The sequence below is a fragment of the Bos javanicus genome, chromosome 29 (genome assembly GCF_032452875.1).
Source record: "Bos javanicus breed banteng chromosome 29, ARS-OSU_banteng_1.0, whole genome shotgun sequence".
NCBI classification, from domain to species: domain Eukaryota; kingdom Metazoa; phylum Chordata; class Mammalia; order Artiodactyla; family Bovidae; genus Bos; species Bos javanicus.
In genome coordinates this window covers 39,644,561-39,659,201 of record NC_083896.1, presented here as the reverse complement: position 1 = coordinate 39,659,201, position 14,641 = coordinate 39,644,561, and the positions used below count along the sequence as shown (strand labels likewise).

Sequence of the window (14,641 nt, the reverse complement as noted above, 5' to 3'; positions counted from 1 at the left end):
AAGCACACTTACACCTTGGAAGGAAAGTTGTAACCAACCTAGAAAGCATATTGAAAAGCAGAGACGTTACTATGTCAACAAACATCCATGTAGTCAAGGTTATGGTTTTTCCAGTGGCCATGTATAGATGTGAAAGGGAAATGAAAGGGAAATGAAACTAAGCCTTTCAACTTGGAGAAAGATACACTGTTTTATATACACTGTTTTATATCTGACAAGCAGTGTGACCACAGCCAACTCAGAAACCTCTTGCATTTCAAATTGCTCCCTTGTAAAAGAGGATAAGAGTCCCCCTTCTACCTCCTTCCCTGAGGTTCTATGAGAAGGATAGTGTGGGATGGCAACAGCAATGCTAATGGCTGTCATGTTGAGACTTCCTATTTATCGGGTACCTTATATCCATCACTTCAGTTATCCCCAAGATATTCTATTTGGAGGGTTTATATTGTTACATTCCACCATTTTACTGAAGGGGATACTGAGACACCACATGGTCATATGGCTTACCCAAGGTTGCAGAACAGAACCTGTATTCAAAGGGATGTCTTTGCCATGGCATATGAATTAAATTCTGATAATAATGTGCCTCATAAAAATGATTAGAAAATACACAGGGCCATTACAATGACAGTTATACCTTAACACTGACAGCTAATTCTAGCATCTTCTTTGTTTTCTTTGTCAAATGCTCCGTGAAAGAATACCTCTAAGGCGAGTGAAGACCATAAGAAAAACCCACAGTGGAAAAAACACGCTGAACAATTTTGTGAAGGTACATGCTTACCGGCTGTTCCAGATTTCTTCTTGTGGCTCAAATCTAACTATTCACCCACTGAGAAACATCATGGATGTGAGTATTTTGGGAGGATGGTGCTCCACAGCGCCCCCTGGTACTCTAGCTTAGCACTGAGGCGCATCTGGAGGTGCCTGGTGGGATGCTGGGGTTGGGGTTCATGCAGGAGGCAGAGACACTGGAAAACTGGGACCCCACCCAGAGGAGAAGGCACTCTCATCCTCAACTGTTGGTCTTGGTGACTGAGCCCGGCAATTATCAGGTGGCAGGTAAACATCCATTTCTGTGTCAAAGATGTGTCATTAGTTTGAGGGTGATTGTTCCTTACAAGCTATGTGAAACACTCAGTTACAGATGAAGAGTGAGCCATCAATGATTAAAAGGTAGAACCAACTGCAAAGCAACTGTGACTCCCCTGGCAAAGGAATTCAGTTTCCACAGATGCAAGAACCACAGCAGTAAGTTACTGAGCCCATATTCCATGTAAGGCCATAAGAATCTAACACTGTGGTTACTGTTTTTAGATTAGACAAAGGGCTTAATTGTCTTCAAGAATGCCCATGCCAGCCTGAGAGATAGGCAAAGGGTATATACATGTCGAGTGAAAGGGTCACCTGTGTGGAGTTGATTGGATGTGGTCTGATAGAGGGAGTGGCTGGGGTTGATCCAGAAGGACCTCCTGGAGAAGGGGGCGCTGAGGCTGGGATTGAAGAGACTACAGACCTTCTCAAATGAAGTCACCAGGACTTCCCTGGGTGTCTAGTGGTCCTGGAGACCCAGTGATTATGCCTCTGCGCTTCCAATGCAGGAGGTACCACTTCAATGCCTGGTCATAGAATCAATATACTGCATACAACATAACACAGGAAAAATATATCAAATGCAGACATCTCTGTGACCAAAGTCTGTGAGCTGCACGGTGGTTAGAAAGTGATCTCAAGAGATATGTGACACCCAGAGGGAGGCATCAGTGTGGGAATAGAGGGTAGCCACTTCTGTACTAACCTACTCCCTCCTTTTCACTGTAGATGCTCTACATGGGTAACATCACCATTGGAACCCCTTCAGGAATTCCATGTTGTCTTTGACATAGGCTCATCTGACTTGTGGGTGCCCTCCATCTTTTGCCTAAGTCTAGCCTGTGGTGAGTACAGACACCCCCTACCAGAACCATCCTTCACTTGCCCTGTTGCCCTGTTTCCACCCTTGGCACCTGATGACTGACACTCATCTCTTGTGTCTGCAGCTACAAAGGTTATGTTCATACATCTTTGGTCTTCCAACTTCCAGCATACCCAAAAGGTCTTCAACATCAAGTACCATACTGGAAGGATGAAAGGACTTCTTGTTTATGACACAGTTCGGGTAACAAATGCTGAGTCAGGACTGGCTAGGGAGTGATCCCTGCTTGCAAAAGAGATGCAGGACCCTTCTTAGCCTAACTCCCATAGATATTGGCCATCTTACCCACAGGATCCTGCATCTGGGGAGACAGTGCCCGTGGTGACACATGAGCAAACAGATTAGCTAACCCAGAGAGTGGCTTGAGGTGTGGACTTGCAGCTCCACTGCCCATGAGCAGTTCAAGGGTCATTTTGCTTGGAGTGAGAAGAGGGGGAAAAAAGCACCCACTTACATATTCACAGAGTGTTCCAGGCGCTTTCAGTTTAGTCCTGCAACAGCTCCACACAGCAGTTACTTTGATTAGCTCATGAGACATATGAAGAAACTGAGGTGCAGACAGCAAGGGCCTTACTGAGTGCACACATGTGGTAAAATGTGGAGTTAGGCTGGCTTTTCAGGACTGAAGTTGCTGTGGGGTGTTTGGGGACAGGATAAAACTGATCTGGGGACCCAGGGGGTAGTCAAGGGCTTCAGGTATCCAGAGTGGGAAACTGGAGGCCTGAGAAGTCAAGGGGCCTGATAAATGAGTTCTCACTCTAGAGGACCCTTGAGAGTCTAATTAACCTATGGCCTGCCTCCCCCAAAATACTTGAGTAGTTCCCCCTCTCTTTTTCTCTCTCATACACACTCACAGAAAAATACACATATCCCCAAAGGTGAATTCCCCAGGCAGTAATTTCATAGAACCCTGCCAGCAAGATTGTGTTTTCGGCTTCTGTCTTCCTGGACAGATGCAGAATCCACAGTACATTACAGAGAATGCAGTCCATTCTTGTCATCAGGTCACAGTGATGCCAAAGAGAAGGCTATGTTTTTCTCCACTCAGTTTGCCCATAAGGTAGCGCCAATGGGTCCTGGCCTGACTTGGTTGCCACACCTGTACAGAAGCCACGAGGCCAATTTGACTCACTCAGGTGGTGTTTTTCAGAGGGGCAGATGTTTTAAAATTCACAGCCTCTCTCAAGTGGAACCCAAATTCCCCTCCCAGCTTGGTCTAACCATCTGTGGGCCACTGAAGACAGAGCCAAGCCTCAATTCTTCTCTGAGGTTCTAGTGGCAATGCACCCCAGCCCAGTTCTAGCCCACTTCATGTATCTGTAAGCGGGAACACTCTTCTCTCCCACAGATTGGGGACCTTGTAAGTACTGACCAGCCGTTCTGTATAAGCCTGGCAGAATCTGGGTTTGAGGGTATACCTTTTGATGGCATCTTGGGCTTGAACTATCCAAACATGTCCTTCTCTGGAGCCATCCCCATCTTTGACAACCTGAAGAATGAAGGTGCCATTTCTGAGCCTGTTTTTGCCTTCTACTTGAGCAAGTAAGTCTGAGATGGACAATCACTTTATCCAAATTAGCTGTAAGATGCTTTCAGTTGCACGAATATCATAGAACACTTGATAAAGAAGTATCCTGAGAGAGAATCTAACCCAGGATAACTATGGCCCAGGGCCCTATCTGGGTTCACCACTGGCTTTTATAAATAACATTTTATTGGAACACACCCTGCTCCTGGGCTCAAGATCAGTAAATTGTTCTCCATGGGTGTGTGAGGAGGAAGGCTAATGGAAGGCAACAGGAAGCATGTTGAATAAAAGGCATTAAGATTTGCTTGTGTATTTGATAAAGAACTAAGGAGAAGGATGGTGGATATCTTTCCTTCCTCATTAGCATTTCACTGGGAGCCCAGGACCAGCTACCCAATTTGTAAGTTCCAGTGAAAAACGAGAGTGTGGGACACAAAACTCTGGAACTCTTGTTCAAGAAATATTATGCATTTCAAGACAGGGAGAGCAGAGTTGGGGGTCCCTTCTGACTGTGGGGCCCTTTGGACAGTAGAGGTCACAGGCCAGTGGAGCCAACTCTTGGTGACCTGAACCCACACCCTTAGAACTCCCAGGCCTTGATTTTCCTGAAAAATGACAAGGTGGATAAGGGGAAAGCAAAACACTTCAGCACCCTGTCCTCCGAGTGTGTCTGAGCCTCCGAGTGTGTCTGAGCATTCAGGTGCCTGGAGGCCCAGAGCGTCTTCAGAAGACATTAGTGGGTGGATCCTAGCCAAGTGATTCAGCTTCTAACCTCCTCTGTACCACTCACTAGCCAGTAACAGACCTCAGTCCAGATCTCAATCGCTCCTAGACGCTATTTCTGCATCTGTACGTGGGGACCTTATTAGGGCCTTGATGGGTGGACAAGCACAGCTCTCAGACAGTGCTGTTTTTACTGTCGTCCAAGGGTCCCCCCTCTCTTCTCTCTACAGAGACAAGCGGGAGGGCAATGCGGTGATGTTTGGTTGGGTGGACCACCACTACTACAAGGCAGAGCTCAACTGGTACCATTGATTCAAGTAGGCGACTGGAGTGTACACATGGACCGGTAAGCCTCTCCCTCTGAGGGTCAGTCCAAATGATCCCCCCACTACTGTACATGGACACAGGCAGACACACACAAATGCATTCTCAGACACACAGTCACACAGACATATACACCACCCACAATGACACAGACAGACACACAGACACATGGAAACACACAAGCAGACATATAAACATACACAGAGGCACATATAAACATGCATAGGTAGTCAGAGACACACAACCACACTCAGAGACACATACAAACAAACACACAAGCACACAGATACACAAAAACCCCATGGGTTCATAATCCCCAGGCCTTCTGAGCATGGCTCTGACCAGGGTCCTAAAAGGGTCCAGAGAGGTCTGTGCAGCTGGGAGAGAGCAGCGTCCACTGCCCTTTGAGATGGGGAGCATGGTTAGAGGACTCTACAGTGTGGTGAACAGACGATCAGGGAGAATTTCAGCAGCCTGGACAGAGTTATGATAAGATGACCAACAATCCAGGGCTACCAAAGACATAGGAAGTTCTCAGTACAGATAAACGTCTGTTTAAGAACAGGGAAAGTTCTGAGCAAATGGGGAAAACTGGTCTCCTTAGGGAGCAGCTACCCAGCAGTGGAGAGAGGTTGGCTGCAGTCTTAAGACGTGAAAGCAACTAATAAAAAAGACACCCCACATACCTGGGCACACAGTGGGGTGGGGTCTATAAGAGAATCAGGAAGGTGGGATCCAGGAGTGACCTGAGGACAAGAGGCACAATTGATAGGTTTCTGTGTGAGACTGTCAGACAAAAGCTGACCTGTCCTTTGGAGTTTCTGTGGGCTAGTTATATATTTCCTGGTCAGGGTCTCAGGGTCTGAGCTGGTTCTAGGAGCAGTTCTGGGAGACACCCTCTCCCAGAGGAGCCCCTTTCTCCCCCTACTATGAGATCTGCTGCCCCTGTGAATCTCCTTCTTCACTCTGTGTGCTATCCATTATTTGTTCCCCACCAGATACAGCTCTCTGGAAGTTTCTTATTGTTTTCTCAGTCTTCATTCAGTCATTGAACAGACAAGCATTGGGCATCCACTGTGTGCCAGGCACTTGTGCCAGGGAGACAATAAGAATAAAACTTGCCCTCACATCTAGGAAGGCAGATGTACATGAAGTGACTCACCCACATAGTGAATTGTGACTTTGATACATGCTAGACATGAGGAGGAGAAGGCAATGGCAACCCACTCCAGTACTCTTGCCCGAAAAATCCCAGGGATGGCAGAGCCTGGTGGGCTGCTGTCTATGGGGTTGCACAGAGTCAGACATGACTGAAGTGAGTTAGCAGCAGCAGCAGCAGCAGCAGCAGCAGCAGCAGACATGAGGAAGGGTCTACAGAGAGTGACCAAGACAGGAGACTGATATACACGGGGGAAAAGACTTCTCAATAACCATATAATTAAGGTGGAATCTGGAAGATGAGAAGAAATTTGCTAGTCAAAGTGGAGTGGAGTCTTCTAGGAAGGAAGACCAGCCTCTGTCAAGGTGCAAAAGATCCTGGTGTATTCAAGTACTGCATTCAAGGATGTCAAGAAAGGTGCTGTGTCCAGAGCAAAGAAAAAGAAGGCAAGAGAAAAAGCGCTGTTTAGGAGACAGTCAGGAAGGGGGCAGCTCTGGTGAGACTCAGAGTGACCTTGATGCCCTCTTTCTTCCACTATTTCTCAGCATCTCCATGAAAAGAAAGGTTATTTCTTGTTCTGGAGGCTGTGAGGCCTTTGTGGACACCGGAATAGCACTGATCAAAGGCCCAAGAAGACTGGTCAATAACATACAGAAGCTCATTGGTGCCACATCACAGGGTTCGAAGGTGAAGGGTCATGCCCCAGGGTCACTCCCAGTCTCCACACACAACATGGATCTCCAGGATGAACCTCTCTCCCTCTCTCTCTAACAGCACTACATTTCATGTTCTGCGGTAATATCCTGCCCTCTATTATCTTCACCATCAATGGCATCAACTACACGATGCCAGCACGAGCCTACATCCTCAAGGTGAGGGGACAACACTGAGGGGTGGTTCTCAAACTGGGGCTTGCAGCAACCCATGGGCTGCTTTTGGGAGGAGGGTGCCCTATACTGGCCATCTCACACCATTGCAGATGCTGATGAGACCTGTGGCTGGGTCAATGACTGCCAGAAAACCAACCATTTGAGATTAAAGTGCCGTCTGGGACACTGATCTTCCTGAAATAAATATGGAGACGCCACACCATGCTGGCATGGTGGGAGTCACAAGGAGAGGGGAACACTAAGGTCCTCAGTCCTCAAAGAGCTTCAATTCAATCTGAAGCTTTAGCTGTATGAACATGGAAGTCAGCTCTAGCGGTCCCTGAAATAGGCCATCTTACAAGGAGAATGGTTGGGGGCATTCCCAGTGTGATGTCCCGGCATTAGTTAACAGTCTGCCTTCCCTTCTCAAGTTTTTTTCTGGTTTGGATGATAAATTACATGGTCAGCTTAGTACTCAGCTGCATCTTCCCCTTGCTCTGGCCAGTGCCTCCTTTGTGAGTTGGGGTACATGTCCCCTCTGTGGGGAGGTTGGATACTAAGGTGAATAAAGGGTGCACAGTGACTCCTCTGCCCCGGTCCAGGGTGGAGGCTTCATGTCAGCTCCCTGAGAGAGTTCAGAGCAGGCTGATGGGCTCAAAGAAGGCTTTGAGGAAGAGAGGGAATTTCAGGAATTCCAAAACCACAAGCTCATTGAGCCATATGGAGGGTTGCTTGGTTCTAGGCAGAACTGCACTGCATTCCATGCAAATGGCATCTCAAGGTGATCTGCACTGGGGCACTGGGGACTTACGAGGGGTGATGAGGGCTAGGGACTGACCAGTGGGGATGGGGAACCAGATTATGTTACCCAACCAAGCCTGGAGTGGCCAAGGAGGGTGAGTGTGGGCCAAAGGAGGTTTCACAGAGTTTGTGAGTTAAGCCTTCAAGAACGTGTTGTTCGCACTGCTCTATTTAAGATGGATAACCAACAGCAATTTGCTGTGTAGCACAGGGAACTCTGCTCATTTATATGACAGCCTGGATGGAAGGGGTATCTTTGGGACCAGGATACACGGATACATATGGTTAAGTTCCTTTACTGTCCACCTGAAACTCAGAATATTGTTAATTAGCTATACTCCAATACAAAATAATATTTAAAAATAAAGTATGGATTGTGGGGATACAGGAGGAAAACCAGCATTCTCTACAGAGAAAACAAGGAGCAGGAGTCAGAAGGAAGGAAACAGGGAGTGAGGAGAACTATGGACACACTTGTTCTTGCAATCTCACTGCTGGGCATACACACTGAGGAAACCAGAAAGGAAAGAGACACGTGTACCCCAATGTTCATCGCAGCACTGTTTATAATAGCCAGGACATGGAAGCAACCTAGATGCCCATCAGCAGATGAATGGATAAGAAAGCTGTGGTACATACACAATGGAGTATTACTCAGCCATTAAAAAGAATACATTTGAATCAGTTCTAATGAGATGGATGAAACTGGAACCTATTATACAGAGTGAAGTAAGCCAGAAAGAAAAACACCAATACAGTATACTAACGCATATATATGGAATTTAGAAAGATGGTAACAATAACCCTGTGTACGAGACAGCAAAAGAGACACTGATGTATAGATCAGTCTTATGGACTCTGTGGGGAGAGGGAGAGGGTGGGGAGATGTGGGAGAATGGCATTGAAACATGTATAATATCATGTATGAAACGAGTCGCCAGTCCAGGTTCGATGCACGATACTGGATGCTTGGGGCTTGTGCACTGGGATGACCCAGAGGGAGGGCATGGGGAGGGAGCAGGGAGGAGGGTTCAGGATGGGGAACACAGGTATACTTGTGGCAGATTCATTTCGATATTTGGCAAAACTAATACAATATTGTAAAGTTTACAAATTAAATAAAATTAAAAAAATAAAATATTATATTGAAGTGTGGGTGATCATCAGTGTTGCATTAAGTTTTGCTGCATTGCAATGTGATACACATTAAAATTATGCTATACACATAAAAATATTTTTTCTTATTCTTTTTCATGTGGTTTATCACTGAATATTGAATATAGTTCCTTACGCTCTACAGTAGGACTTTGTTGTTTTTCTTTTTATTTTATTTTATTTTTAAACTTTACATAATTGTATTAGTTTTGCCAAATATCAAAATGAATACACCACAGGTATACATGTGTTCCCCATCCTGAACCCTCCTCCCTCCTCCTCCCCATACCATCCCTCTGGGTTGTCCCAGTGCACTAGCCCCAAGCATCCAGTATCGTGCATCGAAACTGGACTGGCAACTCATTTCTTACATGATATTTTACATGTTTCAATGTCATTCTCCAAAATCTTCCCACCCTTTCCCTCTCCCACAGAGTCCATAAGACTGTTCTATACATCAGTGTCTCTTTTGCTGTCTCATACACCGGGTTATTGTTACCATCTTTCTAAATTCCATATATATGTGTTAGTATACTGTATTGATGTTTTTCCTTCTGGCTTACTTCACTCTGTATAATAGGCTCCAGTTCCATCCACCTCATTAGAACTGATTCAAATGTATTCTTTTTAATGGCTGAGTAATGCTCCACTGTGTATATGTACCATAGCTTTCTTATCCATTCATCTGCTGATGGACATCTAGGTTGCTTCCATGTCCTGGCTATTATAAACAGTGCTGTGATGAACATTGGGGTACACGTGTCTCTTTCCCTCTGGTTTCCTTTGTTGTTTTTCATTCCTCTGTTTCCCCAACTCCCAGTCCTCCACTCACCACACCCTTCCTCATGGCAACCTCATGTCTTGGCCCTCTTTGGTTTTGGTTGAACTCTCTTATCCCCTGCTGCTGAGAAAACCCCTTGATACTTACCAAAAGAGGGAAATAAAACAAATTGTTCTGGTTCTGGCTATTGGGGGGAGGCACTGGTAAGGGCTCATGCTCAATGGTGTGTGTCTCTGACTCCCCCAGGATTCTAGAGGCCACTGCTATACAACCTTTAAAGAGAACACAATAAGGACATCTAGAGAGACCTGGATCCTGGGTGACATCTTCCTGAGGCTGTATTTCTGTCTTTGATCGAGGAAATTACTGGACTGGCCTGGCACGGGCAGTGTAAATGCTTAGAGTGGTTCAGGAATCAGTAAGGCCGCTCCTAACATACATTCACTCACCCTTTGAGCACTCCTCCCAGGATGCGGGTGAACTGTATTTGGTGGTCTGCACACCCTATTCTCATTAAAGAATAAAGGGTTTAACTCATAATGGTGCTGAAACAAATGGGTGCATCTGTTTGTGTCTGGGAGGTATACAATGATCGTGATGATCGAGAACCCAGTCTGAATCAAAATTGAGAGGAACCCAACTCTAGCCAGCTTCAAGGAAAAGGGAGACTCATTGAAATGATTCTGGGAATCCAGGACACAAGAATCAGAGCAAATACAAAGATTTCAGTGACTGGACCCAAGGAATCAGGAGTCATCAATTCTCTCTCTCACTCTTTCCCTTCACACTTCTTTGATGGTCTTAGCCTGGCAACTTTCTTCCTTAAGGCTTCTACACCTAGTGAGGGAGTCCAAGCTACCTGTTCTAGGGTTTTAAATCCCAAAGGCATCACCTAGTAAGGAAAGAAGATTGCAGACATCAGAGTTCAAGGGTGTTCCCTGAATGACCCACCTCAGATCACATGTAGCTCCAGATCAGCCATCCTGGCAGGGACATGGGGACTTATGATAGGCTTTACATGGTTTTTGGCCCTGACCCAGCAGCACACATGATTGTCAGTTTCCTCTGGAACTACATGCCTGAAGCTGAGGAGAGGCAGCCCCAAGGATTGGGACTGGCAGATGGTCTAGGCCATGGAAGAGTTTGTGATGACCCACCTACTCCACCACCTCCTCATTCAGAGGAATTATAAGGGGTAATGAAATAGACTCTCTTCGTCCCATCTCAGGTAATCTTATCACTGGGCTTCTCCTCCAGGGGATTTTGGGTGAGGTATTTCATGCAGAGCTGGTTCCCTCTTGTTCCCACACCCCAGTCACCAGCTCTCTGCCACATATGCCTGCTCTGTCCTTTCCAGTCCTACTTGGTAAGTGGTGGCCCCAGTGGATCCCTAGGCCATCCCCCACCTCCAGGGCCCAGAATACCCCTTCCTTGGCCTCCAATGCTGGGGAGAATGCAACACATGTATCAGGGGACCCTGGGTACACATTGACCTTTCTCAGAAGCCTTTCTGAGCTTCCTCCAGGTGTGGAGCTACAAACTATTTGCTTGGAGCTGCCATGGTTAGGCACTTTTGCAGTGGAAGCATCCGTTCTTTCCACCTTGAGGCCCTCAGTAGATGCCTCAGCTAAGACAGCAGGGGTTAGAAGGTGACATCCTTTCAGATTGACTGGTTTGATCTCCTTGTTGTATAAGGGACTCTCAAGAATCTTCTGAAGCACCACAGTTCAAAAGCTCAATTTTTTGCCATTCCCCCTTTCTTATGGTCCAGATTGCACATCTTTACCTGGTTACTGGAAAAACCATAGTTTTGACACTACAGACCTCTGTAGCAAAGTGACTCTCTGCTTTTTAATACACTCTGCAGGTTTTTCATAGCCGTTGGCTGCAGTCAAGGTCCATAGTGCTTTTGGGGCCCAAGAAAATAAGATCTACCACTGTTTTCACTTTTCCCTCATCCATAAGCCATGAAGTGGTGTGACAGGATGCCCTGAATGTTGAGTATATTTTTGTGAATAGTTTTTTAATGTTGTGTTTTAAGCCAGTTTTTGCATCTCCTCTCTTCATCAAGAGGCTCTTAAGTTCTTCCTTGCTTTCTGCTATTAGGGCAGTGTCATCTTCATATCTGTGGATGTTGATATTTCTCCCAGCAATCTTTATTCCACCTTGGGAATTATGCAGTCCAGCATATCGAATGATGTATTCTATATAGAAGTTAAACAGCCAGAGTCAGAATGTACATGTTGTCATGGTACTGTCCCACTTTTAAATCTTTCAGTTCTGTCTCTTATTCTAACTGCTGCTTTTTGAGCTACATACAGGCTTTTCAGGAGACAGGAAAGGTGATCTGGTACTCCCATTTCCTTAAGAATTTTCCGCAGTTTGTTGTGGTCCACACAGTGACAGGCTTTACCGTAATCAGTGAAGCATACGGAAATATTTTCTGGGATTCCCTTTCTCTATGATCCAATGGATGTTGGCAATTTGATCTCTTGTTCCTCAAACCAGTATGTACATCTGGAAGTTTTTAGTTCATGTATTGTTGAAGCTTAGATTGAAGGATTTTGAACATTACCTTGCTAGCAAGTGAGATGAGAGCAATTGCATGATAGTTTGAACATTCTTTGGAATTGCATTTCTTTTGAATTGGAATGAAAACTGACCTTTTCCAGCACTGTGGCCACTGCTGAGTATTCCAAATTTGCTGACATATTGAATGCAACACTTTTACAGCCTCATTCTTTAGGTTGTTTTAAACAGCTCAGCTGGAATTCCATCACCTCTCCTAACATTGTTTGTAGCGATTCTTCCTAAGGCCACTTGACTTCATACTCCAGTATATCTGGCTTTACATGAGTGATGAGTGCTTTACCCAAGCATCATCACTATCCCAGTTATTAGGACGGTTTTCATACAGTTCTTCTGTGCATTCTTGCTACCTCTTCTTAATCTCATCTGCTTCTGTTAGGTCTTTGACTTTTGTGTCCTTTATTGTTCCTCTGGTAACTCCAATTTTCCTAAGCAACCTATACTTTTTACAATTCTATTATTTTCCTCTAATTCTTGCAGTGTTCACTTATGAAGACTTTCTTATCTTTCCTTGCTATTCTCCAGAACTCTGCATTCCTTTGGGTATATCTTTCCTTTTCTCCCTTGCCTTTCACTTCTATTATTTTCTCAGCTGTTTTTTTTTTTTTCTCCTGAATGTTGAGCTTTATTTATTTATTTTTCTTTTTTTAAAGTTTTATTTTATCTTTTAACTTTACAATATTGTATTGGGTTTGCCATATATCAAAATGAATCCGCCACAGGTATACATGTGATCCCCATCCTGAACCCTCCTCCCTCCTCCCTCCCCATACCATCCCTCTGGGTCGTCCCAGTGCACTAGCCCCAAGCATCCAGTATCGTGCATCGAACCTGGACTGGCGACTCGTTTCATATATGATATTATACATGTTTCAATGCCATTCTCCCAAATCATCCCACCCTCTCCCTCTCCCACAGAGTCCAAAAGACTGTTCTATACATCAGTGTCTCTTTTGCTGTCTCGTATACAGGGTTATTGTTACCATCTTTCTAAATTCCATATATATGCATTAGTATACTGTATTGGTGTTTTTCTTTCTGGCTTACTTCATTCTGTATAATAGGCTCCAGCTGTTTTAAGGCCTCCTCAGGCAACCCCCTTTTTTTCTCACATTTGTTTTTCTTGGAAATGGTTTTGTGATCACCTCCCGTACAATGTTACAAACCTTCATCCATAGTTCTTCAGGCTACCAGACGTAATCCCTTGAATCTATTTTTCATCTCCACTATAAATTCATAAAGGATTTGCTTTAGGTCATAGCTTACTGGTCTAGTGGTTTTCCTCACTACTTCAATTTAAGCCTGAATACTGCTTGCTTTTGCCTAAGTTTGGTGCCAGATCACCACCCACCACTCCCGGTGGGTGTGGAGCAAAAACACACAATTTGAGGACTGTTACCCTGGGTTTGTGCTTGGCTTTTCATGTGCTTAGCTGTGTGACTTTGATCAAGACCCTTAACCTCAGTTTTCTCATCTAGAAAATGGGCACCATGATGATAGTTCCATCTTCTAGATTGCATGTGTGCCTGGTGAGAACAAGTGGCCCTGAGAGGGCTTTCTGGGTTCCTGAGTCTGGAACAAATATGAATTATTCTGTCACCTGGGGAGAAGGAAATCTTCTGTTTAGAGGTTATGGCTGTCATTCCCAATGCTAAATATTGATTCAAGCCAAATGACATCTGTCTCTGAACCATGACACAGAACTCTGACCGAGACGATGCTTCTGTTTTCTGGGCTCCCACAGAGCTAATGATTACTGGCTCAGATTACTCCCTTCCTCATCCTTACTAGTCAGCCTTTCCTTGTCAACTACTTTTAGCCTGAAATCACACTGCAAGGAGAGTTGTAAGGCTTTTGGTCTCTTTTCCGTTTCCCACATCTCCAGCATAGCAACAAGTAGCTGTGATGGCTTCTTGTCATAGCAACAACTATGGCAACCTGTACAGTCCAATCTCAGCCTGTTAAATGAAACTGTCCCCATTTGGCCCCTCATGTTTAAATTACCTACAGTTGCCTTAGAAACCTTCCTATGCTTGCTGTTTAATGACCAAATATGTGTGGACTTGATCTAGTTTTCTTTCCCAAGCATGATTTCAACCATGCAGTGAAGTAACCAGACATTTAGTCATCTAACTACCCACAGGAACTGACAAAACACACCACCCGTCATCCATTTCTAGCTTGCCCCAAAACAACATTGAAGTGATCTGCTGAAATAATGTGATACATTGGCATGTACACACCAGAAGGGGCACTTTTTCTGGATTCGTTTTCCACCTAGTGCAGAATGTCTACCACAAGCCTTGCCCTCCAGCAGTTGGTCTCCTGGTTTTTGCAGACTCAGCCTGCCCCCAATTCCTTTCAAATCCCTCAGTAAAATCTAGAGAACAAGCTCAGTCAAAACTCTCTCTCCTGCATAAAACAGTTTTTGTGTTTTTAGAAAACAAGTTTGGTAACACATTCAAAATCTCATGCTCCTTGCCTTGGATTCAAGGACCTGCACCAGAGGATGGGAAGCCTCCCCTTCCACCCAAGTCTTTCTCCACTCCAACCAGGACCAGAGCCTTCAGTGGACTCTGTGTCCTCATTGGTATTTTTCAGTTGTTAAGTCATGTCTGACTCTTTGTGATTACATGTTCGGCAACAAAGCAGGCTTCCCTGTCTTTCACTATTTTGCAGAGTTTCCTCAAACTCATGTGTTTGAGTCAGTGATGCCATCTGATATTCTCATCTCTCT

The 14,641-nt window shown here is 45.1% G+C and overlaps 1 pseudogene; it reads left to right on the top strand.

Moving 5' to 3' along the window:
• Nucleotides 1–685: 685 nt before the first annotated feature.
• On the top strand, nt 686–9,709 carry LOC133241717 (pregnancy-associated glycoprotein 1-like; annotated as a pseudogene).
• The last annotated feature ends 4,932 nt before the right edge of the window (nt 9,710–14,641 follow it).